This window comes from Megascapheus bottae, chromosome 9 (genome assembly GCF_031878675.1).
Source record: "Megascapheus bottae isolate mThoBot1 chromosome 9, mThoBot2.hap1, whole genome shotgun sequence".
Taxonomy (NCBI): Eukaryota; Metazoa; Chordata; class Mammalia; order Rodentia; family Geomyidae; genus Megascapheus; species Megascapheus bottae.
In genome coordinates, this window is record NC_143517.1 from 51,312,788 (window position 1) to 51,327,700 (window position 14,913).

Consider the following 14,913-nt stretch of genomic DNA (forward strand, 5'->3'; position numbering starts at 1 on the left):
AACTCAGGGTCTGAGCACTGTCCTTTTTCAAGGCTAGCACTCTACCACTTGAGCCACAGCACCACTTCTGGCTTTTTCTGTGTATGTGGTACCAAGAATTGAACCCAGGGTTTTGTACATGCTAGGCAGGCAGGCACTCTACCATATTCCCAACCCTAAATGTTCAATTCTTCAAATATATACCATACTATATTACATGTCATATATTACATATCTCACAACTGGATGATAATGTTAATGCCTCACATCCCAACTAAGGACATTGGTTTACACTTAACTCATTTCTCAGGCATCCTAGTTGGAGACTGTCTGTGCTGGGAGCAGAGGAGAAATGCAGTTGTTCCACTTCCATCTACAGGAACATGATGTACCTTAGGCAGTAAGCTGTATTCTCCATTCTCATCTTCCTTCGAGCTCACTGGACAATTTATGGCTGCTAAGCTATCTGTGACTTCTGGGATCCTGCATCCTCAATCTCAATAGCCTTCAGTGACTTGAGCCTTAGAATTATTTATTATAATGTATAGAGGGGTTACAGTTATATTCACCAAATGTATTACTTCTCACACATGATACCCCTTCTCATTTCCCTCCCCTCATCCCCTCCCAATCATCTTCTTTTCCCCCCTTCCCTTTCCTATTTGAAATAAACAAAGAAATGTATATACAATATACCAGATGACAAAGTCAGATACTGTAACAATATGAGATTAACCAAAGGGTAATCAAAGAGAAGAGAAATACATTAAGAACAACAATCACACAAGAGAATGCTCTTGTTTCCACATCCTGGAGATCCTTTCATTTAGCCTCATCCCATGTGGCCTTATGTAATTGTAATCCTCTGCTGGAAGAGTCCTCCGTTGTGTACTAGGAAATCATTGAGCCTATGTTCCTTTGGGACTTTTGAGCCTTAAAATTTTCCAGGACATTGAATATAGCTTCTGCTGTCATTGCTCTTTTGACATCAGGAAAAATCAACACTTTCTGTCCAGGTGGTGTTGGTTTAATCACTGGCACCTAATGTAGCAAGATAGACCAGTGCTGATGCAATGTACACTTTGGGCAGTTTTTTGAGGTTTTTACTTTGGATAGGAAAATAATACATTTCAGGAAAAAAATTGTAGCTATATGTAGAGCTAACCTATGTTTTTGTTTCTAGACTAACAAATAATATGTGAATATTGCTATTTTTATAATGTTGTTATCTATTTATTACAAACCCCAAATGTATCATTCATTTCAGCTGGTTGTTTCATATATGTTCTGAATCCTTAAACCCCTGGGTCTCTTCTGTATTCTAGAAAGCCCTACATGGTCCGCTTTCTTTGGATCTCTGTATCAGTTGGGAATTGTGGTTATGAGTTTATTAAAAGAAAGTTCAGTGATGGATCAGAAAAGGAAGAAACTCAACTTTTATAGTAGGTTTCCAAAAGTAAAAATTTCCAGCTGCTGAAGAAGAAATCATCGAAGAGTCTAGAAGCCATCTTTCTTCTACTCTCAGTCCCAATAGGGGCCACAGATAGCTGCCTCAACTCCCTGTATGGAGCCATTGTTTTAGGCAGGAAAAAGCACCCGTAGCTCCAGAGCAATTGCTCATTGATTATAATGCATGCAGTACTCTAACTTAGGGAAAAGAGGCTCTCCCCAGAGAATTATGCCTCCTTTCATTGGCCAGAGCTGTATCATATGGCCACTCCTATCCAAGTTAATCTGCTATTGCTCTAGACAAAACCAAGATGTTTCTAGAAATGAACGCAGTAGAATGAGAGTCAGTAATTAGTGACCACCGGGACAAATGTAGGTCACCCACAATCTGCCCATTCCTCATGTTTCAGCCACATGGCTTCCTCTAGTGTAGAAATGTCTTTTCTCCTCATGGCATCTTTGCGCTCATTGCTTTTTTCCCCATAAAATGTGTCCTCTTCTCCTTTCTGGAATTGGTTTCTCCATAGGTAAACTTGTACTATATAAAGTGACACCATTGCCACATCTCATCAGTGATCATTTGGCACATTCTCCTATTTATCTCAAATTCTGTTCTTAATCACTTGTCCCCGGCACCAAACAAGTAAATACCAAGAACTAGAGTCCACTTATGAATATTCAGTTTTGTGATATTCTCAGTGCCCCTGTGGAATAGGTAACTGCCCGCCTACAATCACAGTCAAATTGGATAGATGAAAGCTAGAATTAGGAGCTACATTTACCTGGAATCCCTCCAAAATTACTGCTCTTCACAGAAGGAAGCTCATTTTGTAGATCTCAGAAGTCTATCTCTATGTGATAGTACAGAGGCCATGTTCTACACCAAGCTAATTGAATTGTTTGCCACTTGCACAGAATCCGGGGTTACTGACATTAACAAGGCAATAAAAAGCCAGTGTTTTCACTTGATTCTCCAAGAAGTGCTTGTATTTTCTCCTGAGTGGCTTCAACTTCAAAAATGGGAAATGAACTTCACTCTGCTGACAAAGTAATTGAAAGCAACTAGTTCTTAGTATTTTTATTAACAAAACTTTTTTTTCTGCCCAGAGGTAAAAGAGTTCTGTTCAGTGATGCCCTTTGTGTATTAAGGAGAGCTATTTCCACATTGTTTGTAAACTTCAGTCAGAATCTGTTACGAGTCATATTTAGTTCAACATTTGTCAAACTATTGACCCAAAGGTTTGGTACCTAAAAGTGACACCAACTATGGTCAGGTCTGGAAATCTCGAGACTAATCTAGAGAACAGTAACTGTGGTTACTAGTGACATATCTATATCTATATCTATCTATCTATCTATCTATCTATCTATCATCTATCTATCTATCTATCTATCTATCTATCTATCTATCTATCTATCTACCTATCTATATTTTTTAAAGAGCCATCACTGACCAACATGAATGCCTAGTGTGAGATGGATATATTCATTAATTTAATTATGGTACTTTTTAGACAACATCTATTGGCACGAAAATATCCAATTGTCTCTCTTAAATATACACGTGTTTTTCACTAGTCAAAAATATCTCAATAAAACTGGAAAAATAAAGAAGTGTGGGCCAGGAGTTTGGCCTAGTGGTAGAGTGCTTGCCTACCATGCACAAAGATCCGAGTTCAATTCCTTGGTACCACATACACTGAAAAAGCAGGAAATGGTGCTGTGGCTCAAGTGGTAGAGCTCTAGCCTTGAGAAAGCACAAGGACAGCACTCAGGCCTTGAGTTCAAGCTCCAGGAATGGCAAAAATAAATAAAGAAAGAAGTGAATATGATCTCCTTAACTATCTCTCCTCCCCTCAGCAATTCAAAATACCTTCCTGTTGCATCCTCAATCGTTTGAGAGCTCTGAGTGTCCTCTATTGCTATTTTGGACATTTTTCTGCATCTCTGGAACGTTTATTGTTATTATGAATATTGTTGAGTGCTTGTCTTTTAGCCATACTTCTTCTCAGCTTTCCAAAATTAGATTATGGATGTTTCATAGTGCTTGGAAAAGTTTGAGATGTTTTGTGTTTATTTTAAAATAAGAAGTCAAGATCCTATTTTATTTTTAAAGTTTTGCTCCTCAACAATTTATAGAATTATACATCTTCTTTCCCACTGACTAAAATGGATTATGTATTGAATTCTCATTTTTATTTGTTTCTATTTTTTCAATTCCATTGGAATAATATTCCTTTGAAGTATACTTTATATACTTTTATTATATGTGAGACTAATTTCCTCTGATTCTGTATTTATTCAAGAACTATTTTCTGAGAATTTTACTATGTGAAAAGAAAAACCTACTCAAAACATTTTAAGGCTTCTGAGTGAAATCTCAAATGTCTCTGCCAGGAAAAAGCAAGTATCTCCTCTTTTACTTTTTTGACACAAAATGTTCTTCTTTATTTTCCTCAATTTCTGGCAGAAATGGAAGACTAGAAATAGCTATCCCAGGGTCAATAATGTGCAACTGCCTTTGGCAGAAATCCTTTAATGATCAAAAAATATATTGGAGGCCAAAGTACTCAGTGAAGGAAGATCTCCTAGTGTACCAGGAAAAGTTACCAAGAATTTCTGGCTTCCACTGAACTCAAAACCTTGATAATTGGAAACTGTTCTACTTATGATTGGATTAGCAGGCCTCAGTCTGGGAGTCAAGGAGCATGCCTATAGGCCAACTTGAGAATTAGATTGGAGCTGAGTGGATTCTACATTTTCCACTCCCTTAGACCACTGCAATATTGACTACTGACTTGCAAAGAATGAACTAGTTTAATTCATTTATTACACTAGTAATGAAGAGCATGATATGGTTCCACTAGGCACATGGAGTCTGAGCAGTGGAACAGTCATTTTCATATATAGTACATATATACATATACTATCTCTCTATATATATACTACATGTACTGTATATATAGTACATATATGTTTATATATATATATATATATATAGGCTCGTTTGATTCCTTCCAGCAATCTGGGAAAGTGATGTCCCTGTGCATATTGGCCTGGAAAGAACACTTATCTAAGAAAGAGATAAGATTAAATATAATTAATAGTAGTTCACATTCACTGGGGACCTGCTGTGTACCAGTCACATGGCATCAACTATCTATAATACCTGCAGAAATAATATAAAATCGAGAAGTTCTTATATGGGGGACATTCTGAACACCAGGTAACACTTGGAAATATCTGTGGATACTCTTGCTTGTCATAGCTGGCAGGGGAGAGTAAGGGATGGTGGAAATGAAAGAGTGGGGAGGCCTATGCTACTGATATCTAAGGGAAAGAGCTTTAGCATCCTGCAACACATCTGACAAGGTGCTAGAATAGCCCCTCACCATGGAAAATTATCTCCATCCCAATACTAATAGTATTAAACAGGGAAATCTTGTTCCACATCTGCGATGGATAATCTTAGATGTCAACCTGATTGAATTGAGAAATGCCTGGAAAAGTAGTAAAGCATGTCTCTGGGGACGTCTGTGGTGATACTTTGGGGGACATTTAGGCCATGAAGCCTCTAACATAATGAGTGGATTAATCCCTTGCTGGATATATAGTATTTGACTATGTTGTGGTATTATAGGGAAATAGAGGAAGGTAGGAAGTGAGACCCAGTAGGAGAAACAGGTCAGTGGGGATGTGTCCTTGGGGACTGTATCTTGTCTTGGCCTCTTGATTCCCTTTCTCTGTTTCCTGTCCAAAATGTGATCTTTACTCACCACACTGTTTCTACCATGAGGGACTGAACTCTCTGAAACCATGAACAAATATCACTATTATTGTGCTTTAAGTAGTTTTGTACTTTCGATATAGCTTTGAGATGTGATAGACTCCATGATACAGATAATATAATAAAATAACTAAGGTAGAGAGAATTATATCAAGAAGGTCCAAGTTGCATAGATTTAACTGGCTGGGAAATATTTGCTTTTCCATGACAGTGCACTAATTCTAATTTGTTATGAACATCAAGTAAAATACTCAACTTTGTATTCTTTCTGGGTTTTAATCTCTAGATACAAAGGTAGTACTGACTATATTACTTTTCCTGAATGTATATTTGTCACAATCAAAGAGTCATGTGCTTTTCAACAATAGTTTATTTTCAGAAGTAATGTTAGCATGATTACAATGCATACAGACTCTGGGATCAGAAACCTAGACTTCACAATTAAGTTCTGCTAGTTACTTAACATTTACAACCCTGCCAACTTCTTCAACCCTTGTATGGATCAATATTCTCTTCTGCAAAAGAGCAGATGAATAGGGAGGATTAAGACAAAGGGGGAACTAATTCAGCAGTGATACTCACTAGACACTATGTTGGAAATGAGCTATCTAACTTGAGGAGAGGGAGTCAGGAGGGAAAACGCTTTGGAGAAAATGAGGGTGGGGAGTGACACTGTTTAAAAAGAAATGTACTCATTACCTAATGTATGTAACTATAACCCCTCTGTACATCACTTTTACAATAATTTTTTTAAAAAATGAATGCAATGAATTTAGAAGAGTTTCTCATACACGCTAAAACAATGTTAGTTATTACTTATTATCAACATTATTATAAATAGCTAATTATTAATCTATTTCTGTCTTCTTAGAGCAATTCAGAGAAGAAAGTCAAACTCACAAGACCACAGCACAAACACTTTCTACAATACCTCCTCTTGTTAACGGGAACAAACTTTATCAAATCAAATCATCCTGAGCAATTCAAATGATCCAAGACTAACTCAGAAAAAAGAAACTCTATATCCCTTCCCTCACAGCGCAAGAAGAGAGAATAACATCAGAGCTGAACTGCCTGATGGAGAGGAGAACACACATCGGGACCAGCTTCATGGTGAGCTCATCAAGAGGCACAAAATGTTTTATTTGGGCGGGGAAAGAATCCCCATGGTATTAATTATTGTAAAAGAACCCAGTAGGATGCAATTGTAAATGTACATGTGTATTGACCTTCTGGCAAGTTCCTGTAGATTTTCATTAGCAAAAGCCTCCTCTTAGAAGCTAGATGAAAACAGCTCTAAACCAATCCCCTTTTAAAAATATAAGACTAATTAAATAAGGAAATTTAATTTCAGATTGTTTTTAATTTAAGGAGAGCACCCACAAGACTTTTAGATCTTGGTTCCCAGCTAAAGCAATGGCCTTGCATTGAACTAGAAATAGTCACTACACTTTAGAAACAATTTTACTGCTTCTAGTATTCTCTATTTCAGTGGAGAATAAGAAAATCATTAAGACTATATGGCCTACAGGAAAACAGTCTCATCCATAATAAAATCAAGGTAAATTGATTCCTTCATTGAAAGTGGTTCTCAATTTTATGAGGCAGTCATGGCCAGAGAAAACAATCGTAAAATTGTATATGACTAATACACAATTAATGAATAAAACTAAATAAAAATTGAACTGCATACATGTAATAGGAAATAAATAGAATTGAAAATGGTGACTTAAAATCATAATATGTTCAGTGGAAGAAAGAAATGAAATATTGAGGAGAGACCCAAGGGAAGGTTTAGGAACTCAAGATATAGCAGGAGATAGAAAAGAAGGGTGTTCTCAATAATGTTCTAAATTTATTGAGTAAGCTTTCACAATTTGGCTTTTCAAAGCTGGTAGGTAAACAGTGATCTTTCATTTTCTCAATTATTTCCTCTTTAATGTATCCCCAAGGAATTACTGTTGTCCTCAAGATGAGTAGAGTTCTAGACTTTACATCCGTGTTCCAAGCAGCTAAGATGGACACGCACAGAAGCACTTCAGCCATGCACTCCTCTGCACCCTCATTCCTACAGGACTCTTAGGTTTCTACTTCATTTTGTGAGTTGTCTTACATGCTTGTAAGAGCAGTAAAGTATAGCCTTTCAATTAGCAATGGGTCTGAAATTGCAGACCCATTGTTAATTTGAAAGAGGGGATTAGAAGTTCAGTTGAAACCAATAGTGTTTGCTAAAAGGTTATTCTACTTTTCAAGAGGATTATTTCTATTTTTTATTATATTTAAGTAGTTGTGTAAAGGAGGTGCCATTTAACAAAGCAGTTTAGGATTATAATGTATCTTGATCAACGTCACCCCTTCAACATTCTCACCTCTCTTTGAGTTATCCATTCTTAATTTTCTTAATTTTGTGCAATGAAGGCTGGTCTGCATTCTCCTTCCCTTTCCCCTTCATTCATGTTTCATTTATATACTCTTCTTTCCTCTTGCAAGCACCACTTTCCTGGTGTTATTTTGTTGGGCTTTAATCTAGTTTTCATACTCACACACCCACATTTACACACACACACACACACACACACACACGTAATTTGAGCACACTACTATTTATACTGTTGCACTCTCTGCAGGGTCTATTATACTTCAGTTAAAGAAGGGTTACTTTAGAATGGAGACTTATGATAGATTTTTCAGCAGAGAGAACATTTGAGGCACTGTCTGAGGGATAAGACAAGAGAGATTTGAACAGCTCTAGAAAAAGTCTGGGCATGGTGGCAAGCACAAAGGCTATAGAGTAGACACAAGTAGCTTTCTAGAAAAGGGAGAAGAGATGCTGGAAGATGTGATTTGAGTGCTCAGGAGAGTGGTCTAGCCTGGGGGTGTTGGCATGGGCATATTGCACAGGGCTTTTTCTGTGCACTGATGAATTATGGAGGGTTTCTATGGAGAAAAGTGATATGATCACATTTGCAATTTGTAGGACTACCACCCAAGCCCTCCATGTAAAGAAGGAAGCAAAGCAGTATGGTTGCTCTTCTGGAAGCTTTGCTTGTTCCTTCTGATGCAGTCTTTCCCCTGTACTGTGGCAGCCTTGCTTCTTGGCTTCTCTAATAATTTGGTCTAGCAGTAAAAGTAGATATGAGTCTTATGCAAACTGGAAATCAAGGGACAATCAGAGTGAGTTTGACGTATTTGTAGACTTTTGGCTTATCTCCCTGCTAGGTTGGCACAGGATGATTAGAGTCTCTACTACACCCAGCTCGTCACTGGGTGATTCTGTCCACATCTACTATCAGCACAGGTAACCATCTCTCACCGTTCAAGTCTCAGGGTAATAACAGCTCCCCACTGGTCTATCTCTTCCAGCTCTGCTCTGATCTGAATATGAATAGCTTTCCCTCAAGATTCACGTGTCCACCCTGGGTCCTTAGAATAACACTAAGGGGAGGTGCTGTGTACTCAGTAGTTGGGGCCTACCTAGCGCAGTGTTCTTTGGTCATTGGTGGTGGACTGTTCAAAGAAATGGTGAGAATCCTGGTCCCAGCCTCTTTTTTTTTCCCCTAGCCACTGATAAAAGCTGTTTGTTACATCATAGGCTTCTACCATGACATATCAACCTCACCAGAAGCCCAAAACAATGGGGAAATCACATCCTGGAACCAGAACCTGTACAATCATAGATAAATAAACCTTTTCTTTACTGTGGCATTCTGTGATAGTAATACGAAGCTGATACAAGCTTTCCACGTTACCTCATCCGTGTAGAGCTCAACAACCAGACACAGACATTCTTGAATAATTCAGTTTGAACATGTATTTATTTATGACCTATATGAGGAAGCTAGAGGTTTGTTCAAAGTATCAAGTACTAAACAACATCTAATTTAATCTTCAAGACAAAGTAGTAGAGTAGGAATTGTAATCACTGCACTAAACATGAACATATTCATTTCTGAAATGTTAACTGACTTACTTGAAATACAAAAATACTCATTTCTGAAATATTATTTAACTTAGAGAATGATTGCATGGAACCCAGATAGCTTGATATCCTATTCTGAAGTATGTAATCTCCCTTTTAATTCTAACTGCATAATATGACATCTTTTGTTTTAGTTCAATGCCCGTGGTATGATTGTTATTTTTATTTATTTATTTTTGTCTCTTGGGCTCATTGTTTTTCTTCATGACACACGTGACATATGTGCATTTGAGAGACTTCGTTGTCAACATGTTTATGGACAGACTGTGAAAATGAAGGCCCAGAGAAGGCCACTACTCATCCACCACAGGTACAGAAGAGCAATAAAGAAAATGAAGTTCAATTCTTGCAAGTGACAAGCACAGATAATAGATACTATCAAAACCAGAAATTTCAAGAGTGAGTTGTAAATCCAAACAACACAATATGCAATCAAATAGATAGGGAATAGGAGCAATAAAGGCACTTTTCATCTCTACATTTATCCACTCTCAACAGAAGGCAGTGGCTCTGGAGAATTTGAGCTTCTAGAAGTGCCAAATCTCATTGCTGAACAAGGTTGGATACTGACATGTTATTTCACACAGAGGCATCAAGCTGCCACTGTAATCTCCATAGCAGAATCTACCAACCCCCTGAGAAGGCTCTGATGGAGGGCTGCACTCTTTCCACAATGGTAAGGAAGATAATAAGGTCCAGCAGTGGGAGCATGTACTGGAGAGGAGGTTGACAGACGTCTCTGACAATGAAAGGGTTGAATGCTCTTTCATTGTAATACTATGAGAAACTGGATAGCACTTTTATGCTGGGATAGTGATGATGCTATTTAAGATTTAGAGAGACCTATTTTTTTAAGGATTCAGAAGAGTGTAGAAAAAACTGAATGCACTGTGGATTTTGCTCATTTTGTGCTAATTGCCCTGGTTACAAAACAGTTTATGGAATCTAGAGAATATAACAGGCTTGTGCAGGCTTAACTTGCCTCTGAACTTACACTTCACTGATTCTAAAAATATGGTACTGCTACCAGTCAGCTAGCTTCATGTGTTAGCAGCTCTTAGAGTTCAGTTCACAGAACTCATCTGAATACTTCTTTGCCAAATTAGAGACTGAAATTGCATATTTAATTAGCTATATTTTAATAGTTACAAAAATAGTTATGTGATATTCTCAATCTTTATTCTGCTTCTAAAATATTTACTCTCTGGCTGTTTAAGAAAAGTTTGACAACTTCCACTTGGATGCCCACACAAAAACCTGAAACTTAGTATCTGGTTCAGATTCTGAAAGAAGAAACTCAACAGCCTGGTTGTTAGTTAGCCAGAGTCAAGTAAGTGTCAGACAATTGTAAAGATATGGGAAGAAGAGAGAGATTTTGATAATCCTCTAAGAAATCTCTATGGTCTGAGAAAACAGAAACAAGAGTATTTTGCAATAATTTGGTCAAGCTACTATGCACAGGATCCTGCTTTTATTTTTCTCATTTCCATGCTTGAGGTTTCATAAAAATCTATAACATGTCTAGTTTTATATGTGGGGTTCTAACTCCTCAGTTTCTAAGGATAAAGACTTGCAGTGATACAGAGTTAAGTAATCACACAGAAGCAAAGATTACATACTCCCTCTCATCTGTGGAAGCTAGAATTAGTTTATAAATGCATAAGTAAATATGTTGGGTAGTGTGCAAGTACACAATGTATTAATTGACATAGAGTAGATTCAGGGAAGAACTCAGTGTAATTCTTTAGAAAAGCAAAATCAAATTTCAACAAAATAGGAATTAGAAAATGGGTACTTGGGCATAGTACATTAAGAACAATGGTCACTCATAATTAAGCTCTTGTTTCCATGTCCTGGAAGTCCATTAATTTGGCCTCATCCTATATGGCCTATGTATCCAGGGTTTGTAATCCTTTGCTAGGAGAGTCCTAAGTTTCTATTAATTATTTAGGATCTTGGTTTGACTTGAATTAGTAATTCATTGTTGACTAATGATTTTGAGTACCAATTCACCTGCCTAATGTTTATCGTCTTTTGTGAAGTTCAAATCTTATGGCCATTTTTATCATTTTATTAAGGTACATTGTTAGGAATTCTGAATCTAACTCTTTTCATATATTGCAATTATCTTCTCTTAGTGGATTGTATTTTAATTTTAGGAATATTTTTCATGAAAATCAATGAACCCTAATTGATTAAATGTTGTTTTATGAGGCTTTAAATCTTACATTATTCATGCAGGTTAGAATTTCAACCAAAATTTTCAACATAAAAATTGGCTTTTCAAAGAAAACTTGGCTTTTCCTGTCATAAATAAATGAAAACTCTTGAAAAAAAGTTTCCAAATTATGAGTAACACAAAGTACTCAAGGCCACAAGAACAAAAAAAAAATGGCAGCTGAAGATGAGCATCTGGTTAAAAAAATAATGACCAGGAACCCGTCAGTGTTAATTGTGTCAAGTTAAAATACAATATAATGCAGAATTGGTGCCACATCAATTTAAAGTATTCATATTTCAAATGGTAAAAGAATATAAAATAAAACGGGGTATAATAACAATTTCACAGTTACACACAACACATTACCTGAAAAGTACAAAATATGGAAAAGTACATAAAACTTTAAGAACAGGATCTAAGAACAGAACAGATCTGCTTAACATCATACAAACACTGTCAAATAGGGTTAGTGGGCAGAAACTTTAGCTAAGAAAAAACAATAATGTATCATAAATGATAAGAGATTGAATACAGGAAAACAATAGTTTGAAACAATGGAAGAATGTCTAACAGGAATTCTAAGTAGAATCAGTAAAAAAGAGTAAGAGAGTGCAAATGTCTAAGAAGATAGCTTCTAAGTTTTCAAAATTAATGAAAGAAAGGAAACTAAAAAAATCAAAAATAAAATAAAACCGCCCAAGGTTAAGTAGAATTTTTAAATAACAATAAAAATGAACAATATTTGATAGACAAAAGTAAGAATGCCAAATGAAAGAAAAGTCAAGAGATCTTTGATGTCAAGAAAAAGAACTGATGATCAGTTAACTTTAGACCATGTAAAACAGCTGATGTTACATTTATAGCTGCAAAATGCATTTGCAACATTTTTGTGCCACTTACTAGGTCCCATTCAGATAATTTCTTATTTAAAGTTAAAAATTATGACATAGCTAAGCTAAGATCTAAATCACTTTTGGCTTCATTCAGCAATAAAAAAAATAAGTAACTCCCAGGAGCTGGGAGTTTAGCCTAGTGGTAGAGTGATTGGTTAGCATGTATGAAGACCCAGGTTTGATTCCTCATACCACATACATAGGAAAAAACTAGAAGTGGTGCTGTGGCTCAAATGGTAGAGTTCTAGCCTTGAGAAAGCCCAAGGACAGTGCTCAGGCCCTGAGCTCAAGGCTCAGGACTGGCAAAAAAAAAAAAAAAAGTAACCCGGTTACACAAGACCAAGGAATAAATACTTATTAGCTAATAAATAACAATTTCTTGAACTTGAGAGAATCACCTGCATATAGAAGGATTTTTTCATAATTTGATCAGATATGACAGTGTTAAAAATTTAATGGTAATCTCAGAAAAAGGTCAAATACATATCTCAGTAAATAAAAGAGAACATTGAAATAAACTTGCTTAAAACATTAATAGGTATAAATGAGACTATATGAGCAAAACCAATTGAAATTCAAATATGTCAGAAAATAGTTAAAGTAAATTTATTTATAATAGCCCCAGATGAGGGAAAGGGTGAACAAATTGTCATATTCTTACAAAAAATACTCCTCAGAAATAAAGTGGAATGGGCTCTTGATATGTTCGACAACATAGTTAAACTTAAAAAAATTATGTGAAAGGAAAAAGTCAGACATAAAGAACATACACAAAGTCTGGATGCTGGTGTTTCATCCCTGTAATTCTAGCTGCTCAGGAGGCTGGGACTGGGCAGGAAAGCCCATGAGATTCTTACCTCAACTAATCACCAGAAAACCAGAAGGGAACTTGTGGCTTGAAGTGGTTGGGTGCTTCCCTTGAGCAAAAAGCCTCAGGGATATTACCCAGGCCCTGAGTTCAAGCCCAACGACTGTTTAAAAAAACACTAGATGATTCCAGTTATATAAAATTCTATTAAATGTGACCAATGTCTAATGGTAGACATTAGAGCTGTGGTTTCTTGAAGCGGATAGTGGATGGGAGGAAATGGGAAGTGTAAAGTTTCTGGTGTAAAGATGTGCTGTCATTATTGGGTAGTGGTAGAGGGTCAATATATTTCAACTCTGAACACATTAAATGGTTTAAATGCATACTGTTTTTATACTGCAATGTAACTATTTCCCCCCAAACATCAGTTTCTACCACTGTCTTACATGTTATACCTAAGAAACTACTTTCAGATACAATAGCATAGATTAGGGGTCGGTAATTAACAGTCCATGGACCAACTACTAGGTTTTTGTAAGTAAAAATTTGTTGTAACAGACATGCCCATTCACCTGCATATCGACTGTAGTTGCTTTCATGCTGCCACGGAAGAACTAGTAATTGCTAGAGAGCCCACATAAGCCACATCCATACATACTTGCCACCTGACCTTTGAGAGAAAACTGAGACATGGTGAGGTTAAAATTATAAGCAGAAAATGACATGTAATCAATCTTTCATGAAGAGGAGCTTGAAGCCTCCAGGCATATGGAGGCAATGAGGACAATGAAAATTCTAATTTACCTTGATTAGCATATTCTGCACACATAGGTAGAAATATTTTGCTGTATCCATAAAATGTAAAGGTATTATGTGTTAATTAAAAATTAAAAAACAGAAAAACTAGAAAATATTAAATATATAGATGATAGATGAAAAACTACAGTGTTAATATTATTCATTCAGAGTGAAACTTAGGGACTACAGGAGTATGTTATATGTTAAAACTTAAGCAATAAAACATATTGATTCTACATAGTCACATGCAAAACAACACTTCAAAATATTTGATAAAACTGAAAGGAAATACAGACCAGAACTGTAGCTGAATATTTCAACACACTTCTCTCAGTAATTGATAAGAACTGGTAGACAGAAACAATTTTCTTAAAATATATGACAAATGATTCCATAAAGTTTTATTACATATATGCACACCCATGTGTGTGCATATATATAATACCAAAAGTAATATATTATATGTAATATATGCTATATTCCTTGCAAACAAAATATATGTATTTAAACATATATTTAGCACAGATTTATTTTTTAATTTCTTATTCCATGATGTCATTATAAATTCTTCTCATTTTAAATATGTAATATCAGATTGAGTTTTCTGATTATGTAAATAAAACAATTTTGTGGCAATAGTTAGGGCCTCAGGAAATAATAAATATGAAAATACACAATAATGCAAAAAATTTGCTTGGGATATCGGGCATATGTTGGTGTATTTCAATTATATTTTCTTTGAAGCATGTATTATGGTTTAGTGAAGTTTCATCTTTCCGCATTGTGGTGGACTATATAAACACAAAGCCCTCCTAGTACAACATCCAAAAACTTGGAAACCACAAATTTTAAGCTATGCAAGTCGGACTCATAAGAAAACACAGATTTCCAGGAACTGCCAAGAAGCTGAAAGATTTGACAACTGCACTTGGGCCTTAGGGAAGATCTACAAGTTTTCAGCAGATAAGATTCAATATCCATACAGGGTCAAGAAGCACC

The 14,913-nt window shown here is 36.1% G+C and overlaps 1 long non-coding RNA gene across 1 annotated transcript; it reads right to left on the reverse strand.

Moving 5' to 3' along the window:
• Positions 1 to 284: 284 nt before the first annotated feature.
• Positions 285 to 8,767, reverse strand: LOC150059166 (uncharacterized). The gene is made up of 3 exons (XR_016536604.1): positions 8,690 to 8,767; positions 2,211 to 2,468; positions 285 to 500 (listed from the first exon to the last, which is right to left on the reverse strand). It is a non-coding gene; the product is annotated as an uncharacterized LOC150059166 (long non-coding RNA).
• Between the last annotated feature and the right edge of the window lie 6,146 nt (positions 8,768 to 14,913).